The following is an 18674-nucleotide window of genomic DNA, read 5'->3' on the forward strand; positions in this document are numbered from 1 at the left end:
TATGCCAATTCACTTTTTTTCCAAAAAGAAAAAAAAACCCATTTTTTTCTGGTGACAAAATGATATACTTCCATTGGAAACCATTCACACAAATCAAAAAACTTGAAGGCGAATAACTGACATTCTACCACTCAGAAAAATTTCCATGGCTATCTCGGTGAATATTTTTTCATATAGCTCCTTGAATATACACCACACAATTTTGCAGAAATGGCATCATTTCATCCCTTCCTTGATTTCTCTAAATCTGCTGGGTGGCATGCTTTGCCTTACAGTATTTACACTTATGGCTGTCTTTGTCTGCAGTGCCCTTCTTCAGCTGTGAGTAAGAATCACATCCTTACTCTCCCCCTCCCTTTTGCAGTATAGCCACCTCTTTGCTTCCTCACTGTGGCTAGGTGCCTCCTTTCCTTCAGGGTTTTGCTCAAATGTCTTTTTCTCAGTGAAGCCTCCTGATATCCACTGCATTTATAATTGTACTCATCACCCTCCTTTTCATATTTTATTTTAATTTTCTCCATAGAACTTATCACGTTTTAATATGTTATTTAAATTTAGTTATTTTCCTATTTTCTGTTTCTTCCCAAGACCATGGGAATTCTGTGAAAGTAGGGATTTTTGTCTTGTCCGCTGCTTATCCAGCACATAGAATACTGCTCGGCCCAAAGTAAGTACTCAATAAATCCTTGTTGAATGAATAAAGTCACAGCACCTCATAAAACCCCATCACATCATTAGTTGTGAGGATTAAATGAGATAACATGGATGACGGCACTTAGCACAGGGACAGATGGCAGAGGCTCAAAAGAGAGATGGTGAAGCTCCTTTTATGTCTAAATCTGCTTTCCATGCTTCTACCAGAACACCTGCCATCATATCTTTAAAGTTTTATTTAAATGTTTATTTCACCCAGAAGCCCCATGGACTCTTTGAAGGTTTAAACTATTCTTATTTGTTTGGGCATCACTGGCATTGACCATAGCCTAGTATACAGTAGGCGCTCTATAAATCTGAGTTGACATGAATCCTTTGTGGCTCTTCCTAAATCTGCAGACACTGCCATACTTTCTAATTTCTAAATGCTTTCCCCTGCTCTCTGTACTGAAATATTTATGAAGCTATTTGGTACTCAGAGGAAATCAAGTTTTAGCACAGCTGAGGCTGTCTTCTCTCTCTAGTCAATGGTTTTGTTGAAAGCTCGTTTTAATAAATGCACTAGAGAGGCATTCTTGAATAGGAAAGAATCATTCAGCTTTGTGAAATGTCCAGGTGGAATAAGTATTAGATGCTTTTGTTATTTCTGCCACTTTGGTTAATGAAGCTGTCCCCTTTATAATATAATTAGAGCAAGAACGATCCTCTCACCAAATATAAAGTGACACACATATGGTCTTGTTATTAGAGCATTCCCTCGGAAGGGTAACAGGAAACCATTCAAACACAGGACTTGAAATACTAGGGTGAATACAGCCAGTTAAGAAAATGGTAAGTAATTTCATGAGAGAAATTCTAATCTTACTAAAGATGTTCAGTGTCCTTTTTGTATCAGATAATCTTTTATTTTTCAGGATCCAGAGGTAGCTGTTGCATAAACAGGTTTTTATTTTCCCTGGATGGGACATTTTTATAAGGCTGTGGTAACATTTGTACTTCTAAATACAAAGTCAGAATTCAAGGAGAACAAAAGTGTGCCTATAGTGATCTCCTGGAGACTGAAGACAAAATTAGTCTTTTAAATTCAGTAGTCGAGCTCCTGAGAGTGTAAGATAAGTCAACAAAAAGCATAGAGTCCCCAGAGATACAATTCAGCTCCTCTTCATGGTCTGTTAGGCCAGATACCTGTCTATCAGAGAGGACTTTCTTTCGTCTAAGTCGTAGAAATCAGTGTTATACATAAAGTGGCAACTCCACTGCACTAATTCGCTTTACACTTTGATTGCCTGACTTTTCCTTCCATCCATCCAGCCCATCCCCCACAAATGCCCCTGTACACATTTTCCAGAACAAGTATTGCTTTTCTTCAGGGTTTGATAAACATGTACATCTTTCTTAGCCAAAAATGTCTACATACAGTCAAGAAAATGGACGCTGTAGAACTGAAACATCTTGGGCTTTAACTGAGACACACCGAGTTCATCCACTAGACAAAATGGCTTGAGCTCTATATCGATCATTTACCGCTACTGTAGTTGAAGTAGGATAACGTTTTTGTAAATCATGCACCACAAAGTTTTGGGTTTGGCACAGATGCACCCCAAATCTTTACACAGCAAATTACTAAAGCAGTATGAACACATAGGTTAAATCATGTTTGAATTTGTAAAGTTGTAAGGTTTCAGGACTTTGCTGTAGGATTTCATGTTGTTTATAAGGAAGAGGTAGATATCCTAATGTCCTTTCTCCTTTAAAACTTCCTCTTCTTCTGTTTGAAGATGCAAGACACCTTTTGGAAGTGGTGAGCTTAGTTGGAAAAGCCTGAGCTTTAGCATGTGAAAGAACCAGGTTCACATCTCCCTTCTGTCATTTCCTAGCCTTGTGGCCTTTGGCCACCTCTTAATCTATCTGAATCTTATAAAACACAGACAGTAACACCTGTTTTATAGGAGGAATGTAAGGGGAAAAAATAATGTTTATGTTGCTTGGTTTTTGTATAAAGCAGGAGCTAAATAAATAGTAGCTGCTTATTTACTACATTGTTTTGTAAAATTTTAGTATTTTGTTTGGGGAATTCTCTATAATAGATGATATTTTAGTTGACTAAAACAAAAAGCATATTGTAACTTATAGCAGTCCTTATAGATGAAAATTTTAGTGCCATTTCAATTGTTCTTAAAGCATTGTTATTAGTAATATTTACCCTGTCACTAAACAAAGGTTATTTAACTTACACATTATGATTTTGTGTTCTGTATCTATAGATGAACATGGCTATTCTTTCCAGGGCCATTCAGAGTGGCTGTCACATATGGTAATACCATTTGTGTATTTTTTGTAATAACCTTGAGTTATTAGTTTGGGGAAGGGGTGAGATGAGAGAGAAGATGTGCTGGGGAATCACTTAGAAATGAACAGTGTGGATAACTTAGGATGCCTAGAGGACAGAATGACTGAATTGTTTTAAAGGTTGATACGTAGGATGTAGAGGGACATTTAGCTAGACAAGAACCAATGCGAGGTTCCTTGCACAGAGAAGGAAAGTGGTAGGGGTGGGAGTGGTAAAAACACGCTGGGTTTTTTTAGACTTTAGTTGGTCAGGCTGTGGGAGGGTAAACAGATTGAAAACCCAGTTTTCTTATCGACAGAATAGCTGAGAGAAATTACATGAAAATGAGAACAAACATTTCAGGTCATTCTGCTCTATTGGAAGTGAAAACTTCAGAGACACAATGCTGACAGAAAATGAACTTTAATTAAGCCTGGATTGTTTGTGTGAATATGTGTGTGTTATTTTTTCCCCCAAGGCATTCCTCTTTAAAGGCATGATGGTCCATCTGAGTTATTATTTTATTAGCTTTGGTGTAATTTCCCCCACTCACTTCAGCAATGGTGTTATTGATGCAGTGATATTGGTTTCTAAAAGTCCTTTCTGGCTTGTATCACTGTCTCACTGGCATTTAATTCAAACACAGGAAGCAAGGAGAGGACTCCTGTTTTACAGGCAAGATGTCTGCAGAGTCGAGGTGCCCAGCATTGAGCACAATGGCTAATACTTTGAATTTTCTGGTATGAAAGTATCAAATGTGTCCAGTATTTTTGTTGAAACTGTGTGGCAAAACTAAAGCCTCATATTTGGCTTTGTTCAGTTACAAGTATTTTAACAGGAAGCCAAGAGGAGCAAGGCAAGGTCGGGGTCGCAGAGGAAGGGTCCTGTGTTGGAAGGGTCCTCTTACTTCTGGAACAGAGGCCTGTTGGGACCTTGGGGGGATGGGGGCGTGTGGCTCTGACACACTGCTGCAGTGTGCGCGGTGGTGGGCCAGACAGAGAAAAAGAGAACAATCGCATCCTGGAAGGGATGCAAAGGCCCCGATGAGAGAGCATTCTTAGGAAACTGGGAGGTGAGGGAAGGAAAAAGCTAGGTTAACGAGGCTCGGGGGGCCAGCCAGCTGAATTGGTCTGGAAGGATTCTGGAAACGGAGTGCTGAATCCTTTGGTGGCTCTTATGCTTTCAGCACAGTGGCAAGGAAAAATTATGCTTTTTGAAAGAGCTGGGAGGGGTGATCAGAATCACTTAATGAAGCCCAGGTCTGGTTTTGGATATGTCACCAACAAACTCACTATATGACTCAGGACTTGTAATTTATCTTGAAAAGGAGTCTAGTGGAATGATCAATGAAGACCTCAGGCATTTTGGTTGTTGTTAATATTTATTCTAATTAGTGGATGACCCAGCACTGGTGTGACTTGAAAGAAAAATTAGGAACTTCGGTAGAAAACTGTCAAAGGCAAAATTTGCATATACAGTCCTCAGATATTCAGATTTAGAACGTGAAGGAGAACACCAGACAGAAGCCTTCCTCTTTACTCTGAAGTCCGGCTTGTTTAGAAGCTCCTTTGACAGAATGTCCACAGCTTGACTTTCTGTCTTCCCAATTCCACTTTTGAAAATTCAGTTTAGGGAAGGTCACTTTTGAAAATTCATTTTACAGAAGGTCAGAATTTGTACTTATAATGCAAGGGAGATAAGAAGTAGGTGACTCTTCCTTCTTAGGAGCTGGGATCATGGATAGTATGGAATTCTTCATTTTTAAAAGCAGCAAGCAATCTTGGCAGTAGAGCTTCTTAATGCTGGTCCAGGAAACATATAAGGCCTTCCATTTAGGAGGTTGCACTGAGCCAGTGAACTCTGGATTCTTTGTAATTAGTCTGTAGAAAGACAAGTGCTAGTTTAAAAAAATCCCACAACTTTGGACATTTGGTATTTACTGAAAGGATCTTTCTGTTGCGGGAAATATGGCCTTAGGAGCAATTAGCTAGCAGTTATTTCCTTAGGTCTTTTTTCATCTGTATGAAATTATTAAATTCTAATTAAAAATTAATTAAGGAGTTAAATCCAAATTCTAAGCATGGTTTGTTACTGTTTTTCACCTCTGAATAGCCATCTTGCCTTAGGTAATTACTTCACTGAATGTAGCCTCAAGATGTGTTTTTACAACTCCATATTCAATGTTTGCTAATGAAAAATGCAATCAAACAGCTGGTTGGTTGTTCTGCAAAATTGCAAACCAGCAGAATACTTTCTCTTAATTAACTGAATATAGAGGAGACCATGCGGTCATTTCTTCAGTGTGTCCATTATTAAGAATGCGACTATTAAAAAGGCAAATGACACCTATTTCCTACACTGTGCACATGTGTGGTGGGGAAAAGGAGGGAATAGGAATGGAATTAGATGATTTGAACCTTTAAAAGCAGGTTGCCTTGGACTTCCCTGGGGGTCCAGTGGGTAGGACTCCATGCTTCCTATTCAGGGGGCCCAAGGTTCGATCACTTGTTGGGGAACTAGATCGCGTGTGCATGCCACAAGTTAAGAGTTCACATGCCACAACTAAGAGCCCGCATGCCACACTGAAGATCCCGCGTGCCGCAGCGAAGACCCGGAGCAGCCTATATAAATAAATAAATATTAAAAAAAAAAAAAAAGCAGGTTGCCTTTTCTTGCACAAAGTTTTTTTTTTTTTTCCTCTGTTTTAAGATCTGCCTTTAGAATCTTGGTGGGAACGAAAGAGCCTTCTTTTGTTCTTCATATTTATTATTGTAGCAAAAAACCAGTCATTTGAACAGTCATTCTCCTTTGCAGGAATTACACGTATTATTTTTCTAGGTAAATTATAATAAAAACACAATCTGGATTTTAAATACTTAATCCAGTAAGGTAAATTATTTGTTAAAATGTAGTTATTCATTGATTCTTCATTCATTCAACAAGTTATGAAATGCTATCAACTCAGCCCCCCAGTCCTTAAAGCACCAAGTAATTTCATACAATTCTTACAACTGGGTTCATCGATTATTATTCTGGATGGCTCACCACGGGTGCTTTACCAGTTTTTAAAAGACTTCATTTTTCATTTACTTTGATTCAAGTTGGTAGGTTAGGGAAATGTGATGCACATTAACTTTCAACCCACCCTAGACCTTAATTGATTTGGTAATGCATGAGCCAGGATTTGATTTGGTGGTATTTAAACCCAGAAAATTTTCCGAAGATTGAAAATGATTCGGAAGTTAAGATATAGAGACACAGAAATCATATCATGTTTTTATTTTAAACAGGGTCAGAAGAACTAGGTGATGTGAAATCATTCAAAATTATCTGAAAGAAGCCTGCTTTCACTCAAAGGCTCTTGCCTTACTCTTCAGGTTACATTTTTTTGCCAATTGAGGAAAAGTATGAAATGCCTCTAATTAGATGCATCAAAGAATGTAAGATGTTGTGATAACCTCAAACTTCAAACAGGTTCCATTGATGTTAGAGCGAGGAGAGAGAAGTTAAAATAAAGATATCATTTTAAGTTTTTGTTTCCTAATAGATGTAATTTATTTTGCAGAACTCAAAAATGGTCTCATAGGGCCAAGATGTAAATGCAGTCTACACGCTGAATAAAAGGAAGTGGACGAAGTAGAATTTGTGGAAGGACTGAGCCACCATACTTCATTCATTGTCACATTCAATAAACATTTATTGGGTACCAATCTGTTTAGAGTTCTCCAAGGAGAAACTCCAAATGTAAGTTGCTGAATAGTATATCTACTTACCTTTGTACCATCAGGAAATATGGGAGTGTCACCCTGTAGTTTGAACTTTGGTGATTTCTTAGATGACTTATCCTTTTTTCTTAGAGAAGCTAATAGCAACTTGAGGGTAAGGATTGTGGCTCATACAATTCCTGCTTTCTGATGATACCTACAAGGGCTATTCTCATAATGGTTGGTCAATAAATATTTACTGAATGGATGAATGAGTGGATCAATCAGTCCATTGAGAGAGTTTGACTCTTCGCAGTAAAAAATAGCAAAGCACATTAAATCTTACTAAGTTAGAACATTGGTTTGATTCAATGATTTTTAGATTCTGTCAAGGAAGTCATCATTTTCCTCTCTTCTACTTCACATTTGCTTTTCTTTTCTCAGTCTTTTTTCCATTTATCTCCTTTTCACTTTTTTTTTCTCTCTTCCAACTGCTAAGAAGTGTGTTCCCATGATTTCTGTCATTAGCCAAATAGATATCTGTGTTTATGGGGAAAGGAATGGAATAAAAAAATGTGATTTTGATTTTAGATCACTTGGGTTTGAGATGGCAATGAAGTGTCAGGTACTTATGATGTGGGAATATAAATTAGGAGAGAAGTTGAGGCTCGAACATAGATTTGGAATTTATCTAGCATGAAGGTAATATTCTAAGGTGTGCAAATAGATGTGAACACAGTGCCTTAACCATGGCACCAGAGTTTACTCTGAACAGTAGCTCTGCTATTCGAATCAACACCACCAACAGCAAGGCCCTTACTAGCACTTACTATGTCCCAGGCTTTTTTCCTCCTGATACACAGTTAATTCTCACAGCAATGTCAGTACTAGTATCTGATTTTGCAGAATGTCTGTGATTATTAGTATTATTCATCAAATTGCTATTCATCTAATTTCCTTTCTTTTTCTGATTGTGTGATTCAGGACAAATTACTTAACTCTCTCTCTCACTATATATATATGTATACATATATACATACCACATATATATATATAGTAATTTTCTGTTTCTATGATCTTATCTTTGTGTTTTCATTGTTACCATTACCAAAACTCAGATGCTTTTTTTACTGTTACTTAATTTTACGCATAACATAATTTTATTTATACATATATATACATGTACATTTATCTTATCTAAACCTCATAACAACCATATGAGGTAGCTTCTATTATTAGTCCCATTTTACATATGAAGAAAACTGAGGCTTTGTGAGGATTATTAACCTGGCCAAAATGGCAGAGCTAGTCAGGTGAAAGTAAAAATGGTGTGTTTCTGATCACAGCAAGTAGTAACATCTATCCACTTATCCAGACCAGAAACCTGGAGTCACTCAAGATCCTTTCCTCCAACAATCTCTGCATTTCACTGCCTAAATGCATCTTGTGTCCATTCTACCCTCTACGTTTCTGTTTGTATTGTTCAAAATCCTCTCTCTAGTGTCCAATTTTGCCCTTATCAAACCTATCAGTCATGCCGTTGGCAGAGTAATTTATCTGACAAAAATCTTTGCCCTTTATTTGCTTTGTTTGTTTGTATAGTATGTTTAGTAACCCCAGTTTACCACATTGATGCTATAGCGCCCTCTTAGAATCAAGCCACACAGGTACCCAGGCAGCACAACCATAATTACTTCACTTAACTTCTTAAGATGATTTAATGGATTCCTATGGCAGTTAAGATGAAAATTTAAATCTTTCCATGGCCTTCAAGCCCCTGCTGGTGCCCTCTGCTTGTTTCTCAGCCTCATTTTGAACCACTTGCCCTCTTGTCCTCACTCCAGCTACAAGGGCCTTCCAGTTTGTGGGAGCTGCTACACTGCTTTCTGCCTCAGGGCCCTTGAGCATGCTACTCCCACATTTGGACTCTCACATCTCTTCCTCCCGACTTGGGACACATGTACATTCAAATGAAAGACCTATTGAAATAAAATCAGTTTTATTATTGTTGTTATTCTAGGATCTCACAGAACTGTGTCTCTTTCAGAGAACTTAATTCAGTTTATAATTATATAATCATAAATATGGTAATTTGTTTAGTGGCTTCTTCCTTATTTCTCTGTTGGGCAAAGGCCATGACAGTTTTGCTTATCACAACAACCACACAGCTGTACTGTGCATATATGAGGTACTTAATAAATGTTAATTGAATGAATATTCTCTCTAGTATTCCTGATGTTTTGGGTGACTTTATTCTTTTATCTCTTAGAGAATCATTTTCAACAGACCATCTAGAATAAATGGCAAACTGAGTTTTCTGATTGTAAAGAAACTTTGATCTCTCTTAAAATACACACACAAACACACACACACACAAACACACATACACAGACTCTACAAGGAGGAAAATGCATGGGGAGAAGGCAGATGTTTTCATAGTTCCTCAAGTTTTCATTACATTTGGGATTTGCTCACTGAAGGAATCCTGTTTCCTCTACCATACTTGGTTCTGAGGCATTAACTACCCCCTCTCCTTCTTTGTATTCTGTGCCAAGAGGGAAAAATTCCCTTCCTTTATTTACTCTTAACCTTGTTGATATTTTCCACCTGAGAAGAATTTTCTAAGGAATAAGGAAGAACTGAGAGAAATACTGGAGTTCCCAAGGGACAGCCAGGTTGCTGAGCCCAGGTTCACTCCAGCTTGAGGATGGCAGATTATTTCCCCCTCTTATCACATCTCTGATCCATTGGTAGTGGCTGCCTGGAGACATGTGTAAGAGGGACTCTGAGGGCACCGCCAGCCTCAGTGGGAAAGTGTGCCATGACTAATTCATTGAACACATACTTACTGAGTGCGTGCTATGCAATTAGCAGGGCTGGCTAGGGGCGTGGGAGTACAGAGAGTTGGCAACCTTGTTAGCCTTTCTCTACACATGGAGGGAAGATACAATTTTGTAAGCATCTTGATTATTCTCTCTCAGCTCAAAGCTTATCCCTCTGTTACATGGCTTTCCATCACCACTGTGACTTCCTGACCCCCAGAAGCAGGTCTAATAGTGAATTTTGTTTTGTTGCTAGACAGGAATCAAAAGCCCTTTCTTCACTAAAACCCCCCAATTTTCATGACTTGAGCCAACCGTAAACCATCATTCCTCTTCCTCTTTTTTTTTTTTTTCTGCTTTCTCTTTTGAGAGACAGGATTTGCTCCCATCTAATTTGTACTGACAGAATCATGACCCCTATTGAGGGCCAGTGAATAATCTGGACCTTAATTCTTGAGCTGTGGTAGAGACTTCTGTTTATTCAATATCCTTTTCCCTTTCTTTCTTATCAGGGATAGCCAGTAAGTAGCCATTGGGTGGGGATTTTCACACATTTTGCACTTTCAGTCTTTCTTGCTAGAAAGTGGATGTGATGGCTGGTATTTCAGGAATCATCTTGTGACTTTGAGGCTGGAAGTCATGATGGCAAAGCTGGAAGATAGATGGAGCCTGGGTCCCTGCTGAACCTGATGGGGCTACTCTTCGAGCTCTGGACTACTTACTTTTGGGCATCAATTTACATGAAAGAATAAAACCCTAACATGTCAAATCTAGTGTAATCTGGTTTCTATTGTTTACAGCTGAATGCAATTCCTAGCAATATGGGTTCTTCAGCTCTGATTTCTCCCTGATTCTTTTTTTTTTTTTTTATAGATTTTTTTTAAATTTTTATTTTATTATTTATTTATTTATTTATTTATGGCTGTGTTGGGTCTTCGTTTCTGTGCCAGGGCCTTCTCCAGTTGCGGCAAGCGGGGGCCACTCCTCATCGCGGTGGGCGGGCCTCTCACCATCGCGGCCTCTCCTGTTGCGGAGCACAGGCTCCAGACGCGCAGACTCAGTAACTGTGGCTCACGGGCCCAGTCGCTCCGCGGCATGTGGGATCTTCCCAGACCAGGGCTCGAACCCTTGTCCCCTGCATTGGCAGGCAGATTCTCAACCACTGCGCCACCAGGGAAGCCCTCCCTGATTCTTTTATTGTATACTTATTCAGGTGAGACCTCACTCTTCACCCAGGAAGGACTATTACATTCATGTTCCTCTCAGATTGGAAGTTCCCTGAGGACAGGGAATGTGATTATTTTGCTCACCAGTGTTTCCTCAGTGTCTAGCACATTGACTGACACTTAGACGTTGGCTCAAAAAATATGATGTGTGAATGAATGAATAATAACATACTTTCTTCAAATACAAGTCATAAAATATTAAAAAGAAGTAGCCATCATACAATTACTAGAGAGCCAATCTCTCAATGATTAACTGAATATTCTTCTTACCTGAGGGCCAACAAAACTATATGTGGTTATAGGTTTTGTGGAATAAGAAAAAAATAATGCTTGACATTAAAACACAGTGTAGTTTGACATTTGATAATTTGTAAGAAATTTGATGTTGGCATCTGTATACTTTAGTTATAATAATAATGTTTCTTTAATGTGTCATAGTTTAAGAACATTTCACGCACTCCCTGGCTTAGAGAATAGAAAGTATATTTAAAGTTTTCCACAAGGTACTCCTGCACTTTATAACTTTAATATTTGCTGAGTGCTTCCTACATGATCAGCTAAGTTTTCATTGTTTTATATGCACTAACAAATTTAATCTAACTGATGGTCGAGAGCCATGTTATTCCCGTCGTATACTTGAAGAGACTGGGTTACAGAAACCTTAAGTAACTTGCTAGTCTTAAAGCTAAACAAGCTATATATATATATTTTTTTTGCTATATGATATTTTATTTGATATTTTTTGGTGATGTGTACCTTTACTAATTTGTTTATCCATTCATCAAACAAAAATTATTGTTTGTTGATTGCTTGCTTGATTAATTGAATAGTTAGTGTCAGGCACTTGGCTAAGCTCTGGGAAAGTAAAAATATTCTGTTCCCCACATTAAGGTGCATAATGGTTCAATGTAGCATAATGAGTGCTTGATACAGAGGTGCACCTGGGCTCCTTATCCAGACAAGTTTGGATAGAGAGGAAAGGGCAGATTCCAGAGGCTTCCAGGAGAAAATGTCACCTTACAAGACAATCAAAGTTGGCCAGATAAAGAATGGGAAGAATGGTGTTCCAGAGAGGAACCTCCAGAGAGAGACAAATATCATATGATATCACTTATTTGTGGAATCTAAAAAAATGATACAAGTGAACTTATTTACAAAACAGAAACAGACAGACATAGAAAACAATCTTATGGTTACCAAAGGGAAGGATGGAGGGAGGGATAAATTAGGAGCTTGGGGTTAACATACACACACTATTATATATAAAATATTTAGATAACCAACAAGGACCTACTGTATAGCACAGGGAACTATACTCAATATCTTGTAATAACCTGTAATGGAAAAGAATCTGAAAAAGAATATATATGTATAACTGAATCACTTTGCTATACACTTGAAACTAACACAACATTGTTAATTAACTATACTTCAATTAAAAAATATTTTTTTAAAAAAAGAGAGGAACGTGCAAAAGCATAAGCGTGAGGAAGTGTGGCTTATTCAGGAAACGAGAAGTCCTTAATGTGGTAGAAGCACAGCCTGGAATGAGCAGCACAGAGAGATGGGGCTCTTGACTGTGATCCACTGCGGCCAGGTCATCAAGGGCTTCTGCTTTCATCCTAAGCGAGTTCAGACACTATTCTGTAAGTAGCAAGGGCCCCCAAAGAGAGCACTGTAGTTACCTTTATATTTCCACAGAATAATTTTGACTGAAGTCTGGAGGCTGGCACAGAGAAGAGTAACACCTGAAGTCTCAGGTAAAGGTGAATGAATTAGGTTCCTACCATATTGTTTGAGTTCCAGTTTAACTGGAATGAACTCCACGGCAAATTTTGAACACCTCTCATTATTTAATGCTGAAAAGCTTCATACGTATGAAGCATCTGCATGTGGTCAAATATTTCAGATAGGGTCAAATCTCTCTTTTCCACTCTAGTGAGAAGGAACAAAGAAATGTATAATACAAAGTGAGAGATAATGTCAACTAGTTAATTCTATATGTATGCATGTTGATTATATATATGTTTTTACTATTTTTGAATTTAGGAACTTCTAAAGTCTTAAAAATTTATTCCCAATCAAACAGCAAAGTGGGCTAAAGAGAAACCCTGGGACAGGCTCAGGAACATCTCCCTCTTCTATGCTGATCTTGCCTTTCCATCATAGCCTCCGGCCGTCATATTCAATCCTGGGAATTGCTGGCTGCCTTCTCAAAAGGATGCACTAAAATAGCTTTTTCTCAAACCTTCTGTGATTGAAGTATTATATTAAAAATTGCAGTCGCCCCAATTCTTCTCTGTAGAATATGAAATGAGGAAGGGAAACGGGAGATATTAAACAGATTAGTCAGTGGTACCCATCCTTGCCTTCCTCTTTGTGACCAGAGTAGGACTTGGATTTATAATTCTTTATCTGTAGCTCCAAATCCAAAAAGCTGAAAAACTGAAGTGTTTTCATGGCCGATTTGGCAGCAATACCTGACTAAACCTGAACTCATGTGGTCATAAAACCTGACCCAAGCTGATGGAAGTCTATTTATAATCTGCATTTCACTTGGTGCGAAGAGTCACACGCTTTGCTACAGAAATATTCATATGTTTGACATTGTTTGGAGTGTTACCTAATATCCTGAATATGCACTTTATTGCCTTTTTAAGGTTTCCATAATTTTTTTTTTATTTTGAGACTTGTAGATCTGTGTGCAGTTGTAAGAAATAATACATGTAGTAGACCCTGCACCTAATTCATCCCCATGGTAACATTTTGCATAACTATAGTACAACATCACAACGAGGAGATTGACGTTGATACAATCCATGGACTTCCTTTGGATTTCACCAGTTTTACATGCATTCAATTTTGTTCCTTGCAATTTTGTCACATATAGATTCGTGTGGCCACTACCACAGTCAGATGCAAAATAGTTCATCACAAGGGTCTCTCCTGCTACCGTATTATAGCCACAGCCGCCTCCCTCACCATCCGTCTCCCTAAACCCTGCAACCACTTGTATGTTCTTCATCTCTACAGTTTTGTCATTTCTACAATGCTAAATAGATAGAGTTATACATTGTGTGATCTTTTGTGATTGGCTTTATTCACTCAGCATAATTCCTTTGGCGATCCATGCAAGTTGTTGCATGCTTTGTAATATCTGAAAATTCTGAACTCCAAAACACATTTAGCCCAAAGGTTTTAGATAAGAGGCTGTGGAGATGCACTGAGAGTCTGCGGCTGCAGTTAGAGCCTTGCCTGCTCTTTGAACCACTGAGAAGCTAGGCTGGCAGGACTTGAGGGGCTGCGTTCTCATCAGTGAGTGGGGTCTGGAAATAGTTTGAAACCGACGTTTCTGGTGTTCGGTTTGAATGCAGCTCTCACCGCCCATGTGACATTTGTCTCCTGTTGCAGCCTAATTATTCAATGTTCATAGTCATCTGCCTTACTTGCCTTTGCCTGGGTTTCTCATTTTCATCGCATTTCCCTTCTGGGCCTAAATTCTAACCCTAATTTGCAATCTGCTTTCCTTAGTCTTGTTTCTATCAGCCCCTTTCCCTAGCACTGCACCTGGCTTCCTATATCACTTACATTGACTCCACTCAGCATGCAGATCTGTGACTTGGGGCTCAGATTTCAGCCCTTGCCTGTCTCAGGGCTGTGTTGTGTTCTCTCTGCCACTCAGATATCAAGAGTTGGATACAGGGTCTTCCTTGGAGAGCTTCCCAATGTGGATTCTCATCGTCGTTAGAGTGAGTTTTGATGTCAATAAAATTAAGCCTTAAAAATATAGTTACTGTTTATATCCTAAAGTAAAATTTGCCCCATTTAAGCTGATATTCAGTTCAAAAGATAGTTTGGTAAATTCTATAGTGGAAATTGTTAGGATTCCTTGGTGGCGCAGTGGTTAAGAATCCGCCTGCCAATGCAGGGGACACGGATTTGAACCCTGGTCCGGGAAGATCCCACATGCTGCGGAGCAACTAAGCCCGTGTGCCACAACTACTGAGCCTGCGCTCTAGAGCCCGTGAGCCCCAACTACTGAGCCCACATGCCACAACTACTGAAGCCCATGCTCCTAGAGCCCATGCTCTGCAACAAGAGAAGCCACTGCAATGAGAAGTCCGTGCACCGCAACGAAGAGTAGCCCCCGCTCACCGCAAGAGAAAGCCTGCACAGCAACTAAGACCCAACACAGCCAAAAATAAATAAATAAAATAAATAAATTAAAAAAAAGAAATTGTCACTAAATGTAATAAAGTAATATTCTGTTCTTGACAACTGACTTATGCACATCTCTGAGAAGTGTGGGGGTGTGTGGGGGTGTGTAAGTCTAAAAGGGCTAATGATATTTAGGGAAAAGGAACCATGGAAGAATGGCCCAAAGAGGGGAATTGATCACATTTGTCCTTGCATCCCACTTCTCTTTCCAGCCTGCTGCAGTGGAAGACATCAAAATAGTCAATGTTATGATGTCATTGTCACAGTCAACCTTGATTTATTTATGTCTTCCCTTTGGAGAAAGCTAAACTGAAGAAGTCGTTGTAGGATCACCAAGATTTTATTTCTAGCCCTACAACTATTATAAAAACATACTTTCTGGTTAAAAGCAAAAAATCATTTCTAATAATTCATGGAATTTTTTCAGGTGGAACAATTATTTGGGAAATTTCTAGATGTTTGAGTGTTTCCACCTGGTGTCTGCCATTGTGCGGAACAGCCTAGCTTTGTTCTGTGACACTTTTGGTTAGCTTTTGGTTAGCACTGACTTGCCAAAATTTCCTGTTGGGAATATCAATAGAGTCCACTAATTTCCTGAAGAAATCAATTAAGAATGAAGAAGAGAAGAAGAAAAGATAATATCTAATTCTGACTTACTTTCTCACCTAAGATATTGTTAGTCCTTTTCCCAAAGAGAACAAGCAACATGGATTTGGAAACTAAAAAAGAAAATAAGGGTAATTTGAGCAATCTTTTAAACATTTGTACAAAAGAAATGGGAAAACTAAATAAGAAAGCTATGTATTTTTTAGGGTGAATGAAGAAAGGAGAAAAAAGAATAAACCAGTTTTTCCCTCTTTAGAAATGTTTTCTTTAAGTCTTTTTGTCTCAATAGCCACCTGCCAAACTTTTTTGACAACTGAAAGTCATCCCATTCTCCTTCAAGTCTTCCAGAATAGCATTGCAATGAATTCCTGTCAATGATTTTTACTTTCAGTTAAAACCATTTTTCCTTTTGCAAGTGCATCATTAGCACTGAAGAAAGAGCCAGATTGATAGGCCTTTGCTTTTACTTTTATGTCAAAACTACTTCCTGAAAAATAATTTTCATGTACTTTGCAGATCTGTCCACAGTTGAAAGAGTCATCAAATATATAAAATGAAACGCACACAAGGCAGTGCATGTGTATGGCTGGTGACCCGTAATGGAATGGTGAGGTCAAGGTAAATGAACATGAAAAATAAAGGCTGAACGGTTTCTATTTTTTTTTTAGCTTAAGCTATAGACATAAATGTTTGTTGTGGTTATCATTAGTTTATCTCAAATATTTAAATCACCACTTAAGGAAGACCTTAGAAGCTCGTCACTATTGGGTGCTCAGAACAGTGGCTGGCACAGAGTGGGTGCTGAATAAATATTTACCGACCAAATGCAGGCATGAATGAAGATCTCTGTATTTATTCTCTCGCAATCCTTTAAAAAATTTCGTATGACAGTCCCAGAACCTTGACCAAAGCAAGTATTAATTTCTGAGTTTGGAACTAAACGTCGATTTATTTTGAAAAGTGTTCGGGAACGCTTTGCTTGTGGAATGTTAGTTGCACATAATGTAACATCAGCCTACGTTTCATAGCTACAAAAGTAAAGATTTTTGCTATCTGCTTTAATTATCTAATTAGAATTCAATAAGCTATGTAGAGGTTGCCCTTTGGGGCTCATTAAACCAGCAGGGTTACGAGCGTTGCAACTGAAGAAAATACATTTTCGAACGGAGCCCCTTGCTGCCGAAAAGTCCTGTGCTTACTACATCGCTGGTCGCGAGGAGAGAGCGGCCTTGGGCCAGATGGCGGGCAGGTACCCCAGGCGAGGAGGGGGTGCGGTGCCGGCGCGGCGGGCGGACGGGGCGGGATCCGCTTACAGCTCGCTGGGACGCCGCGCCCCGCGGCCGCAGCAGCGCGGGCGGTTCGGCGTGTTGATGTACAGGGTCAAAACAGGCTTAATCTTTTGAGCTGGCTGACCCCAGCTTCACTGAAGAAACAGGCTGAAATCACAACAGTCTCTGGATTGAAATCTCAGCTCCGATGGAACAGGAGCTTTTACTGTTGATGCTGCCGCAGCGTTTGCTCCTAAAGCTGGGAATTCAAGTGTTTTAAGTCTCCAGGGCCTTCGGTTGAAATCCTTCTACCAGCTTGAAAGTCTCACAGTTGTTAAAAGAAAAAGAAGAATCAAACACACAAAGCCACAAGCCCTTCACATTTCCTTTCGCTGGCCGTGGAATCATACTCATTTGAAAACAGAACGCCCAGCTTATCTTTTATAAACTGAGACTTTTGTTATTTTTTTTCCCTGTATTTTAAACTTGCCCTGATTGCCGTGCCATGCATTCATCTCTTAACCAGAAAACAGAAGAGATATTTTGCACCTTGATATAAAATGCCAAGTCTTGATAACATCACAATATGCTACTTTATTACAAAAGGCCAGTTCTTCCATGCTGAGTTACACTTACAATCCACAAAACCACTAGTTGTCAACATATCTTGTTCCAAAAGGTTGGATTTTTAAAACCTCCAGAAGACATTTGTCATTTTGAAGCTCCTGACTGTATGATGTGCAGCTGTACGAAGGTTCTTTTCAGCATTTGAAACGGTTCTGTGTAGTCAGGCCCTTAATAAGATGAAATGCATTTACATGTGAATTTATTGGGGCTTGCAGTCCCATACTCCTGCCTGCCTCCTTGATTTTGGCTCTCCTCACAGTTCCTTTTATTGGTTTTTGGCAGGTTGCTGAGGGCATATGTTTTGGACTTTTCTTGCCTGATTTGTGAGAGTCTGCTGACATCCAGGAAAGTGCCGCAAAAAACCTGTTGCTCATATCCAAGCTTATGTGTTTCATGGCAGAGCCACTAGCCCTGAGCTCAAGTTTCTTGACAACAAGTCTTATTTATGGAGAAACAAAGATAGGCAGTATTTTGTGGGACTATGCTGTTCTCTTTCTGGGAGTAACATTTGGCGTTTCTCTGCAAGAGGGCAAATAGTTTTTTAAACATCTCATATTCAAGGGTGTGACAGAGGAAGGGATACTGCTGCTGATGGTGATGATAGCTGCCATTTACTGAGCAGACACCCAAAACCAAGCAATCTGCATTGACTCATCACCACAGAATTGCAAGAGAAATGCTGCTGTTCCCATTTTGAAGATGAAGAAACTGAGGGTAAGCAGCATTCCCAGAATCTTACGGAGTGTTGAAGGCAGGATTTAAACGTCGGTCTTTTTGTTTTTAAAGTTTATGTTTTTTTCCCCAAAGAAACCTGAGAGGCAAATACTGCCTTTGATTTTTTAATAAAGAAAATTTTGTTCTGAAATTGCCATTCTATTTGATGCCAATGTTTAAACGTACACTATTTATAGGAGTTGGTGCCATGAGGACGCAGTAATGGCTAAGATACCGTTCCTGTCCTTTAAGGACTCACAGACTAGAGCAGTGGTTGTGATCTTGCCCCTCCAAGGGACATTTCGGAAGGTCTGGAGCCACTTTTGATTGGCAAGGTGGGTGAGCATGTTTGGAACTACTGGTATCTAGTAGGCTGAGGCCGGGCATGCTGCTAAAATCCTACAATGAATGCAAATTTGTTTTTGAGATACCGCTATTGAGATACAGTGGTCTAGAAGAAGAAAAACACTGAAAATATGGTAAGATTTATGCTGTACCATTAATGA

General features: G+C 39.1%; 1 long non-coding RNA gene across 1 annotated transcript in view; it reads left to right on the forward strand.

Annotated features, from left to right (window-relative positions):
* Nucleotides 1–10696: 10696 nt before the first annotated feature.
* Nucleotides 10697–18674, forward strand: part of LOC309661089 — a 155293-nt gene continuing 147315 nt past the window's right edge. The window contains exon 1 of the long non-coding RNA XR_014263851.1: nucleotides 10697–18168. This is a non-coding gene — a long non-coding RNA (uncharacterized lncRNA). The remainder of the gene's footprint in view (nucleotides 18169–18674) is intronic.

The sequence above is a fragment of the Balaenoptera physalus genome (genome assembly GCF_965194825.1).
Source record: "Balaenoptera physalus genome assembly, chromosome: 5".
Lineage (NCBI taxonomy): Eukaryota > Metazoa > Chordata > Mammalia > Artiodactyla > Balaenopteridae > Balaenoptera > Balaenoptera physalus.